An 11204-nucleotide genomic window follows, 5' to 3' on the forward strand; every position below is an offset into this window, starting at 1 on the left:
TTGCTTAAGAGTCGCTTCAGTATAATCAACGTGTGACGTAGAAGGTACAGCCTTGTTGTATGGGTGGTCATCGTGTAAAGAAGGCTGTTGTTCTCGAGATTGTTCTTCAACATTTGCCACTTCTACATATTCCGCTACTTCGAAACTTCTATGCTTCCTAGCCAATTCCATGGGAATTGTTAAATAATACGGTACCGGATCAGCAAAACCTTTTTGAAAATGACTTTCACACACGTACACATTTTTTGTTATATTATGTATGTTTAAGTCCTCGTTTCCACAATTGTTTAACCAAACTAAGCATTTTACCATGTTACGAAATGGCTTCGGGAATGGATGATAACGAAGATTGCAGCCTCTCTTTGATCGTTTCGTATTTTCACAATTCTTGTAAAAGCATTTAGCCATTATTGCAAATCTAAACAAATTTAATTAGCAAGTTAGATAAAAACACTTAGGTACTACTTACATGAAATGGACGTGAACTAGATAGTTTTGTCTTCAAAAAGACAGATTTTGTAGGGTATTTGGGAAATAAATGATTGGAAGTGTAAAGGCGAAAAATACGAATAGGTAATAGGAAGAAAGGTATAAATGCGACGGAAGTGTGAAAGTAAAAGCAGAAACTAAGATTATAAGGGTAAAAGCGAGTGCAAAAGGTACAATACAAACGAAACGGACAAAAGTAAACAAGGAAGTAAGGTTATAGAACGTCTAGTTACAACCATTGTACCAATATAACTTTAGGATTATATTGCACGCCCATGTTGGTAGACGTGTAGACAAAGATAGCAATGTGTAGAACTTCCCTCTCTTTCTAAAGTTTCAGTGATGTTCGCTATTGACGATGAATTAAGGAAACAAGGAATAGATGTAGCCATGTAGTTAATCGCTAAAGTTAATTAATAAATCTTGCCATAGTGTGAAATAAGACAGTTTCCTATCTGTTTCGGATATTTGCAGTGAAGTAGCTAGTGCAGACGTTACATTAAAAAGCGATTTACTAAAGTGCCGTGCGAATACGAATTACCTATCAAGCGGACCGGTCGTATTCATTTCAATCTGTTGATAAACTGCGCTATTTTGGAATTTTTCGTGCATGCTTTAAAGTTTAATATAAATAATTAAAAACCTTTTTCGACGGAACTAATTAAACAATCCGGCATAATGAGTTCCTTAAAAAACAAGTTGCAATCCTTGGAGGATACGTTTAAAAGCACCATGATGGAGTACGAAGGTCGCTTAGGAGATGTTGTGAGTAATTATTCCCAGTCCCAACAGCCCCAAAAGACATCGGCATTGGAAAGATTGATGGCAGATTTCAAAAAATTTCAAAATGATATCTGTCAGTGTATAACAGCGTTGAAAGATGATCTGGTAGATATGGAGCGTCGATTAGATGCACAAGAAACCTACTCACGGAAAAACTGTCTAATTATTCACGGCATAGAAGAAAAGAAGGATGAGGAGATATGCAACATTGCTCTTGGTTTTTTTAAGGACCAGCTAGGGCTTGATAACCTCTACGTTAGCGATTTTGATAACTGTCACAGATTAGGCCGGATGAATACCTCAAACAACAAACCGAGGCCAGTGATAGTGAAATTTATTTCATACATTCAAAGAAACACAGTGTGGATCAACAAAAAGAAGTTAAAGGGGTCTCGTTATTTAATCACCGAATCACTCACCAAAACTCCTTCTGAACTGTATCAGGAGGCAAAAAAGGGGGTTGGAAACAAATCTACCTGGACGAGAGATGGTAACGTATGGGTTCTCCTACCGGATGGCAAGAAACGAATTGTGCACGATTTACAGGAACTTGGACTTGCAATGAAAAACTTTATAAAGAATTAAGCTACCTCCGGCTACCTCTAATCTGTAAAATTGCATTGAGTTAGGTGGGAAGCAAAAACAATGTTGGTGTTTTGAATTTAATTTTATCTGTAAAGTGCGATTATTTTGTGTTTAAATTTCTTAATGGCCAGGATGGATGCGTATTGCGTATGGCGTTTCTTTCTTTTTTTTATTTCACTTTGTTTTGTCAAAGAAACTTGTTTATTTTGTTTCTGTTTGTATTATTGTATTATTAAGAAAAGCTAGTGCTTATGGTTAGTAAAATGAAAGCGTTTAAGGTTGGTCATTTAAATGTTCGTTCATTAATTTCAAATTTTCCAGGTTTTGTCCATTTCTTAGAAGCTGCTGATTGTGATGTCTTTGCGATCTCGGAAACTTGGTTGACTGAAAAGACCCCGACAGATAATGTGGCGATCAATGGTTACAATTTCATGAGAATTGATAGGGGAAGGGGAGGCGGTGTAGGATTATATATTAAAAATTCATATCACGTTGACAAATGGGCATTTCCGTCGGTATCACGTGACATCGAGCAATTATGGATAAGTATTAAGATAAATAAATTTAAGTTGACAATTGCCGTTATCTATAGGCCTCATGGATATGACGTAAATCCATTTTTAGAATCCCTCGAAAATGCACTAATGGAAGTTCTACCGAGTAGCGATGGTGTTGTGTGCCTGGGAGATTTTAATATTAACTTAAACAACGTCACTACCACAGCGTTCCAGTCTCTTACAGAACTTATGAAGTCTTTTGCGCTAAAGCAATTGATTTCTGAACCGACACGGATGATATGCGATTCAGAGACTCTCATAGATCTTATATTGACAAATAAGGATGAAATTATTCTTGATTCAGGTACGATTACTGACCACCATTTATCTGATCATTCGTTTATTTTTTGTAAATTAAAGTTGGACAGATCCAACGATTCAATGATAACTAAGACTTACCAACAATTTAAGTATTTCAACAAGGACTTATTTACACATGATCTCTGTAACATTTCGTGGAACTTTATTTATAAAATACACAACGTCGATGAAAAACTTCAATTTCTTGGCGATAATGTCACGGATTTGTTTGATAGACATGCACCTTTTGTGACAAGTAGGGTCACCAAGCGTAATCTACCTTGGATTACGGACACCATCAAGCAAATGATGGTAACTAGAGACCGTGCGTTTAAGCGATACCAAAAATCCAACAGTAATGCGCATAAAGAGTATTATAAGTCATTAAAAAATTATGTTCAATCCGCCATTCAGCGGGAAAAGCACGCCTATCTTAACAGTTCTTCATTATTGTCTTGTAATAGTCGGCAACTGTGGCGAAGACTGCGTAACTTAAATATTGTGCAATCTCGAAAAATGGACTTTCCTTTGCAAATTGGCACAGCCAATGAAATCAATAATTTTATGGTAAATTCTATAGGTAAGTCGTCACCAAATCTGGACGTAATTGGAAACTATATGAGTTGTCGTCATCCACATGTTAAAAAAGTACTAGATTTGCATAAAACAACAGAGCACGAAGTGTTAGAAATTATAAATTCAATCAAAACCCAAGCATGTGGAGTCGATCAAATAAACATCCTGCTTATTACTATGTTGTCCCTACATTATTAAATATATCACGCACATTATAAACTACTCCTTTGAATTTAATGTATTTCCCACCTTATGGAAGAAGGCAAAGGTAATCCCACTACCCAAAGTTTCTAATCCTACAGCTTTGACTGATCTCCGGCCAATCTCTATTTTGCCAACATTATCGAAAGTGATTGAGAGAATAATATATAAGCAACTATTTGAGCATTTAAACTGCTATAATCTCTTACCAAGACAGCAGTCAGGCTTTAGACCAGGGTATGGCTGCTGTACTGCCCTCTTATCAGTCACTGATGATATTTTTAACGCATTAGATAAGGGTCACGCCACTGCTCTAATACTGCTGGATTACTCCAGGGCTTTCGATATGATAGACCATGACACATTAATAGCGATCCTACACTACGTTGGTTGTAGTTTTAATTTGTTACAGTTCTTTGACTCTTACTTAACGAACCGATGTCAGATTGTGGAGTTGAATGATAACACGTCGGAGGAGATAACAATATCTAGAGGTGTACCGCAAGGAACAATTTTGGGCCCTTTACTATTCAGCGTTTACACAAGTCAATACCTTAAGGACATCAAGGAGGTTAGGGTCCACACGTATGCCGACGATACTCAAATTTATCACTCGTTTAGTATGGCAGAATTGACCACATCGGCCAGTGCCATAAACAATGCTTTAGAATTCATTATTAAGCAGGCTGAATCACACTGCCTAACACTTAATTTGAACAAGTGCAAATTACTGCTTTTTAGCAAAAAAAAAGATCGTCAGTACCTCGCTGACAACCTAAAGATAAAACTAGTAGGAAGAACATTAGAGTGTGTTACTTGTGCCAGGAATTTAGGCATGTTATTGGATTCTGATCTAAGATTTAAGTCACACGTATCGAAGATTGTAAGTAAATCCTTTTTAGCTCTAAGGCAAATTTATTCTCAGCGCAATGTACTTAATCGACGACTAAAATGTTGTGTGAATCGTTGGTACTGTCTAACTTTAATTTCTGTGATGTACTTTACGGTCCATGTTTAGATTATTATGACAAGAAGAGAATTCAAAAAATCCAAAATCACTGCCTTCGATTAATATATGGAATTAAAAAATACGATAAAGTCTCACACTTACTTCATCAATGTAACTGGTTAAATATGTCGAACAGAAGAGATCATCACGCCTTGTTACTTTACTTTAAAGTAATCAAATTTAACACCCCACCTTATCTTTCAGAACGCCTATCATACCGTACGGATATTTATAATTTAAACGTAAGGAGGAAATTTTACCTTCGCCCTCCCAAACATCGCACGTCATTATTCGAGAGATCATTTTCTTATAATATCTGCAAATTATGGAACTCAATGAGTCAATCAATTAAAAACATCGCCTCCTTCACTCGATTCAAAGCTAAAACTAGAGATCATCTATTAATGTCGCAATAATGCATATTTAACTTCATTACCTATGGGATGTGACAACACCATAACGCAAAATTACACAATTCAAGTTTCTTTTATCTTTAGAGTAACCAACCTTAAACCTTTATAAATTTCTGAATACAGTATTCTGGGTTCAAGTGGAAGACCAGGAGCGGCACTTATGGGCCAGTCCCTGAACTTGCACCTGTTGCCCACAATTATGCAGTAACCTGATGTTTGTTTCGATCATTGAGTTATTGGGCAATAAAGGCATTTATATATAATATATATATATAATATAATATATAGATATATATATATATATATATACACACACACACACACACACACACACACACACACACACACACACACACACCCTTACCCGCCTCGTAATATTTATGGCAACATGAGAATAAACCCAAATTGTGGCGATTTCGTTTAAACATACATAAGAGGTAGCGCCATCTCGTGCGGATCATGAAAAACCGAGGGTATCCAAGATACCTTCCATAGGAAGGAAACTGTACTGTGTTAAGTATTATGGCATCATTTGCCACAATTATTATGAAACAAGATTTTAGTGTGTGGGCTGCCAGTAATATGCCATTTTGTGCAGTGTGTTAAAGAAAGATGTCATAAACATTGCATTTCCAAATTTGTGTGAAAATGCAGTGTTGCCAAGTTTTCACTCTCTGTTTTTCTTATAGATAACGATTGCTGAAGAGGATATTTCCTCTGAATATGTACATTAGTATAAAGGGGGAGGGTTACATAAGTTCTTCGAAACGAAAACTCTCATGAAAACAATATTATTCAACTGGTGTGGGAGTTCGATGTGTTGCCTAACCTCATTCACGCTACGCTATGAAACCGATAGAAACGCCTAAGATAATGTCATATTGCAAAATAGACAAAATTGATGACAAAATCATGGTTGCCGTACAAGTTAGGTAGGTAGTCAATTTTAGGTACCTAAATAGTGGTAGGTAGTTGCGCTAGTCTAGAATCTAGAGCAGTGGTGGACTAAAGTGCAAATGGCACCTGGACCAAAGCATTGAATAAAAATTTATTCAATGACCAAAAGTTAACAGCCATCAAAGACATAAGCTGAATCAAGCAACGCTTTACAAATGTCCTGAAGCAGTTTATGTATTAAAAGTATCTAGTAGATTTCTTACAAACAAAATTCATCCTTGGGATATCCCCTCCCCAGATTATCTCTCTGTTCTTACCAAATTAATTTACCTTTACCGCGAGATCCACATATAGTACCTACCGTTTAGAAAAAATTAACCCAGGTACAAAACACAATTTTGCTTAGAAATCTTTATTCAGTTGGCTATACACAAATACAGAAGGAATTTTATAAATCCCAATGAACAACAGAAAAATTAAAAATGTTTCAGAAAACTACAATAATCTTAATTAGTACAGCAATGGTACTTTCAGCATTGAATTGATAACTATCTATAAATTCAATGCTTTCAGTAAAGCTACCTAGTACCTGTACATTTTTTAGTAATAAGAAATAGATTAAACGTGTAAAATGTCACACTATAGTACAACAAAGGCAGTTTTTAACTTTGTATGAGTAAAGGCACTCATCTTTTCTCTTGTCTAGATGGTTTTTAATGCAGAATTTTACGTCGGTCCATGATCTTGTGGGCAAAACATCATGTTCTTCTAAGCACTTTTCACATTGAGCTTCTCCGGGTACTAGATCTTTTTTTAATTTCTTGGTTGAAAAAACCTAAGACAGCTGATTTTTCTTCTGAAGACCATATGGCGCGCTACTAGAGATTTATGCTGGAGTTTACCTGTAACATTAACATGATGTTAGATAAAATTTAACATTTGTATCTCACCAGAATCAAATAATGAAATAGTAAAATGATGAAAATAAACCTCTCGTCAGGAAAGATTGCCGGTCACAAAACACTTGAGCTGGGTCTACAATCGAGGTTTTTCTAAAAATGTAAGCGACTTCCGGGATAGTATCGTGTCAATGTTGAACAAAAAGACTTTTCGTTCAACATTGGCACGATCCTATTCCGGAAGTTGCTCGCATCTTAAGAAAAACATAGACAAGGTGTGCTGTGACGGGCAATCTTTCCTGGCGATAGTTATATATAATTTTACCTTTTGTATTTGGTTTTATCAAATCTATCTCCTCCATAATTTCCCCTGTAGTCTGTATTGGTGCGATTCGGTTTTCTTCAGGATTTAGGGCATCTGTAAGACACATATGATATAAATATACTATCGCGCAATCACATACATCCACGAAAAAAATGCAAATCATATACACACAGTGACCAAGGTAAGGATGAACAGCATGGGAAAATTGGAAACCATAAGAGATACACAGTCGGTTAATTAGAAAAAGTCGAGTATTTTAGGGCTTAGTAAGATATTTTTAAAATTCAGATATCTGATCAGTTCCAAAGGTATTCGACAGAAACCGAAATTAGCCGTATTCGTTTTTATTTTTGTCTGGTCCTGTTTAAAAAGATATCAAAAAACAAATAACCTTCCTCATAAGCACATCATGAACTTGATATTTTTATGTGAACCTGAAAAAAGTACATACTGTTCGAGTAGCATTTTTTATGGCGAATACAATGAAGTATGGGACAATTATCATTCAGAAGAACCATCAATGAATTATTTTGACATTTTGTCAACCCCTACTACACCAAAATGTTAACACATAATATTAATAACAATATTTTTAACAAGCATTTTTTCTGACATAAATAATAAACAACTTTTATTATGTTGGTGTAGTAGGTCATTGACAACATGTCAAAATAATTCATTTATGGGTCCTTTAAATGACATATTGTCCCATACTTATTGTATTCGCCATACAAAATGCTACTCGATACAGTATGTACTTTTTCTAGGTTCACAGAAAAATATAAAATTGAGGATGTGCCTATGAGGAAGGTTATTTGTTTTTATAATGGAGATGTGCAGATAAAGCTCATTTTTTTAGACCGAAATAGGGTTCTAAGGGGAGAAGGCGGCATGGCTCTTTATACACAAACATTTAAAGACCGCCTGGCATACATTCAAAATCCTCCGACACTCTATTCTGCAGATTTTTCCTTTGAGAGTACTTTCCTCCGACAAACAGTTTTCGAGACATTTGCTCTTAAAGTTTAGACATCACCAATGGATATATTTCTTGCAGACGTTCCAATCGCCCTTTGTGAGAACCCTCTTCCGACAATCCGTTCTGAAGATATAAGGGAATATATCCGATTACGATAAGAGGTCGAGGAGGAGGTCTATGGTTGGTAGAAATTAATTCCTTTCGTTGATACCTTTCATTAAAGTACCATGAAGGATAAAACCAGTTCCACTCCCCCCCCCCTTCCCCACCACTGTCTTTTGATAAGAGGACAGAGAGCAGGGCAGTAGTTGGTAGAAAGCGGTTCCTTTCGTTGAGACCTTTAATTAGAATACCATGAAAGACAAAATTAATTAATTAATTTCTAACTCCCCCCCCCCCACAACCGCCGGCCCCATCCCCCACTGATAACGAAAAAGAGTCGCGCGGGGAAGTTATAAGTATGTACAAAGCAATCTATTTGAATGATACCTTTAAGTTATGCACGTTTTACTATCAAAAACAGCATCTCAGGAAATAATTCATGCCCCCCCCCCCCCTTTAGACAGCGAAATTTTATAGTAAAAAATTCCAGGACCAGGGAAATTTTAGGACACAAATGAATTCGGAAATATTTACCTTGACAACGTTCGATGTCTTGAAGATCATATTCATCCTGGATGCTGTCTTACGGATGGACGGGATTTTTGAGCATCGACAAAATTCTAACTGATCTTCTCGGCATTGTTCCAAAAAAATACTGCAAAAATTATAATTAAAATTTGCATTGGAATTGGTGATAATTATAACATTATGGGAAGCTAAATTTAAAAAACGAATCATTACAATGGAATGGTCATAACCAAATTAAACTTTAAATCTGTCATTATAGAGGGTGTCCGGTGTTGAACAGGTTATGCATCCGTAGGGACATATTTATTTCTTTATATCGAAATATTTTCTCCCCTAATTAATTTAGAGCAAAGTTGTAAAAAGGTTTCTTGTCGCTTGAACAATAAATTCTGCGTCTGCTCATGCCCTCATTTATTATTTTTAAAATCGGGAAACCGGAAAAAATATATAAATGAGAATTAGTATGTATTTGCCTAAAAAACTAATTTTAGTATTCAATACTTTCAATGGACGAATGATTTATCACTAACATCACTCGTGCCGTGAAATCATTGAAACAAAAATTAAATTTCCAATTATTATCCTTTTAATTTATAACTTCCTTAATTTCTCCGATTTACCACAACAACAAATTACAAATGGGCACATCAATAGACGCAGAAATTTATAATCGACAAAAACGGTATTTACAACTTCAGTGTAAAATATTTAGGGAAAAAAATGTTTGGATATAAAGGAATTACCATCGATATGCCTATGGTGCATAAACCAATTCTACACCCTGTATACTTCCGCATAAACTTTTAATGGGGCTCCTGTATCGAAAGCACATCGTAATCGTAGTTCGTAGTAACTTTATGTCTTCACCTACCTTACAGTCCTTTAGATATTAATTACCACTTATCATCCAATGTCAATTACATTACGTTACGTAAGTACGCCACAACACAACTCCCCGCCAAAGACCCGAATGAAGGAAAAATTGTAAAATGAAGCTGAGAACGTTCGTCTTATCTGTGATGCGATGCACTTTCTGCCAAGGCCAACGGAAATTCCAATCTGAAAGCCTACACTTACAATTTTATTTCCTACACTTATAATTTTATTTACAAAAACAATGAAACGAAGATGTGTATACTGTATACTTGCAAAACTGTACAATTTGGCACAAAAAAAACTCATTTATTTATTCACCATTTTACTTCATTGCAAATTGAAAATCATACCTACCACGGGGCACGGACGATGGGTTCTTATTTCTAAATTTCTTATATGATTGACTGTTGGATTAGCAATGCTATAGTTACTCAATGCTTATTACTTATATTTAATTAACAAGACGATAAAGAGATTAACCTTTTATCAAAGATCATATGATCTTTGCTTTTACCATTATGTCCCATTATCATCTTGTGAAAAACGGGCGGATGGCGTTCTATTACGTACCGAACTAGCTAGAGCTTGAAATACTAAATATTTACAAAATAAATTTGACTGACGGCAAAATGGCAAAATTGTTTTTTGAATTATTAAAAAAACTAAAGTTGTCCAACTTACGTAAAAAATCATTTTAAAATGACAGAATTCCTATTAGGCAAATTTTTCTTCGACAAAGTGTCACCAAACTCGAGGTAAAATATCTTGATCTCCCAGGCGATATAGCGGGAACTCAAAATGACAAAAACGAAATTTTGGTGATTCAAAGCAGACGTGCCCTTTTAGGTTGTACAAGTTTGTATAATAAGATTTCGGTGTATTGTAGTTTTCTCGAACGATGGGTGCTGTTTTTTGAATTATCCAAAAAACTAAAGTTGTACAACTTACTTAAAAAATCATTTTAAAATGACAGAATTCCTATTAGGCAAATTTTTCTTCGACACAGTGTTACCAAACTCGTAGGTAAAATATTTTAGGTTCCCAGACGATATAGCGGGAACCCAAAATGACAAAAACGAAATTTGAGTGGGTTCAAAACAGACGCGCCTTTTTAGGTTGCACAAGTTTGTATAATAAGATTTCGGTGTACTGTAGTTTTCTCGGACGATGGGCGTCGTTTTTTGAATTATTAAAAAAACTAAAGTTGTCCAACTTACTTAAAAAATCATTTTAAAATAATAGAATTCCCATTAGGCAGATTTTTCTTCGACAAAGTGTCACCAAACTCGAGGTAAAATATCTTGATCTCCCAGGCGATATAGCGGGAACTCAAAATGACAAAAACGAAATTTTGGTGATTCAAAGCAGACGTGCCCTTTTAGGTTGTACAAGTTTGTATAATAAGATTTCGGTGTATTGCAGTTTTCTCGGTGCCGTTTTTTGAATTATCCAAAAAACTAAAGTTGTCCAACTTATTTAAAAAATCATTTTAAAATGACAGAATTCCTATTATGCAGATTTTTCTACGACAAAGTATCACCAAACTCGTAGGTAAAATATCTTGGGTTCCCAGGCGATATAGCGGGAACCCAAAATGACAAAAACGAAATTTGGAGGATTCAAAACAGACGCGTCCTTTTAGGTTGTACAAGTTTGTATAATAAGATTTCGGTGTATTGTAGTTT

At 35.4% G+C, this 11204-nt stretch overlaps 1 long non-coding RNA gene across 2 annotated transcripts; it reads right to left on the bottom strand.

The window, feature by feature from the left end:
- Nucleotides 1-6212: 6212 nt before the first annotated feature.
- Nucleotides 6213-10440, bottom strand: LOC116165006. Of its 2 annotated transcripts, XR_004144057.1 has the most exons (5): nt 9874-10440; nt 9515-9702; nt 8650-8770; nt 7035-7127; nt 6213-6712 (listed from the first exon to the last, which is right to left on the bottom strand). It is a non-coding gene; the product is annotated as an uncharacterized LOC116165006 (long non-coding RNA). The 2 variants fall into 2 exon arrangements; XR_004144056.1 differs by having other exon boundaries at nt 6214-6712; nt 9515-10127.
- Between the last annotated feature and the right edge of the window lie 764 nt (nt 10441-11204).

This window comes from Photinus pyralis, unplaced genomic scaffold (assembly GCF_008802855.1).
Source record: "Photinus pyralis isolate 1611_PpyrPB1 unplaced genomic scaffold, Ppyr1.3 Ppyr1.4_LG2, whole genome shotgun sequence".
In the NCBI taxonomy this organism is placed as follows: domain Eukaryota; kingdom Metazoa; phylum Arthropoda; class Insecta; order Coleoptera; family Lampyridae; genus Photinus; species Photinus pyralis.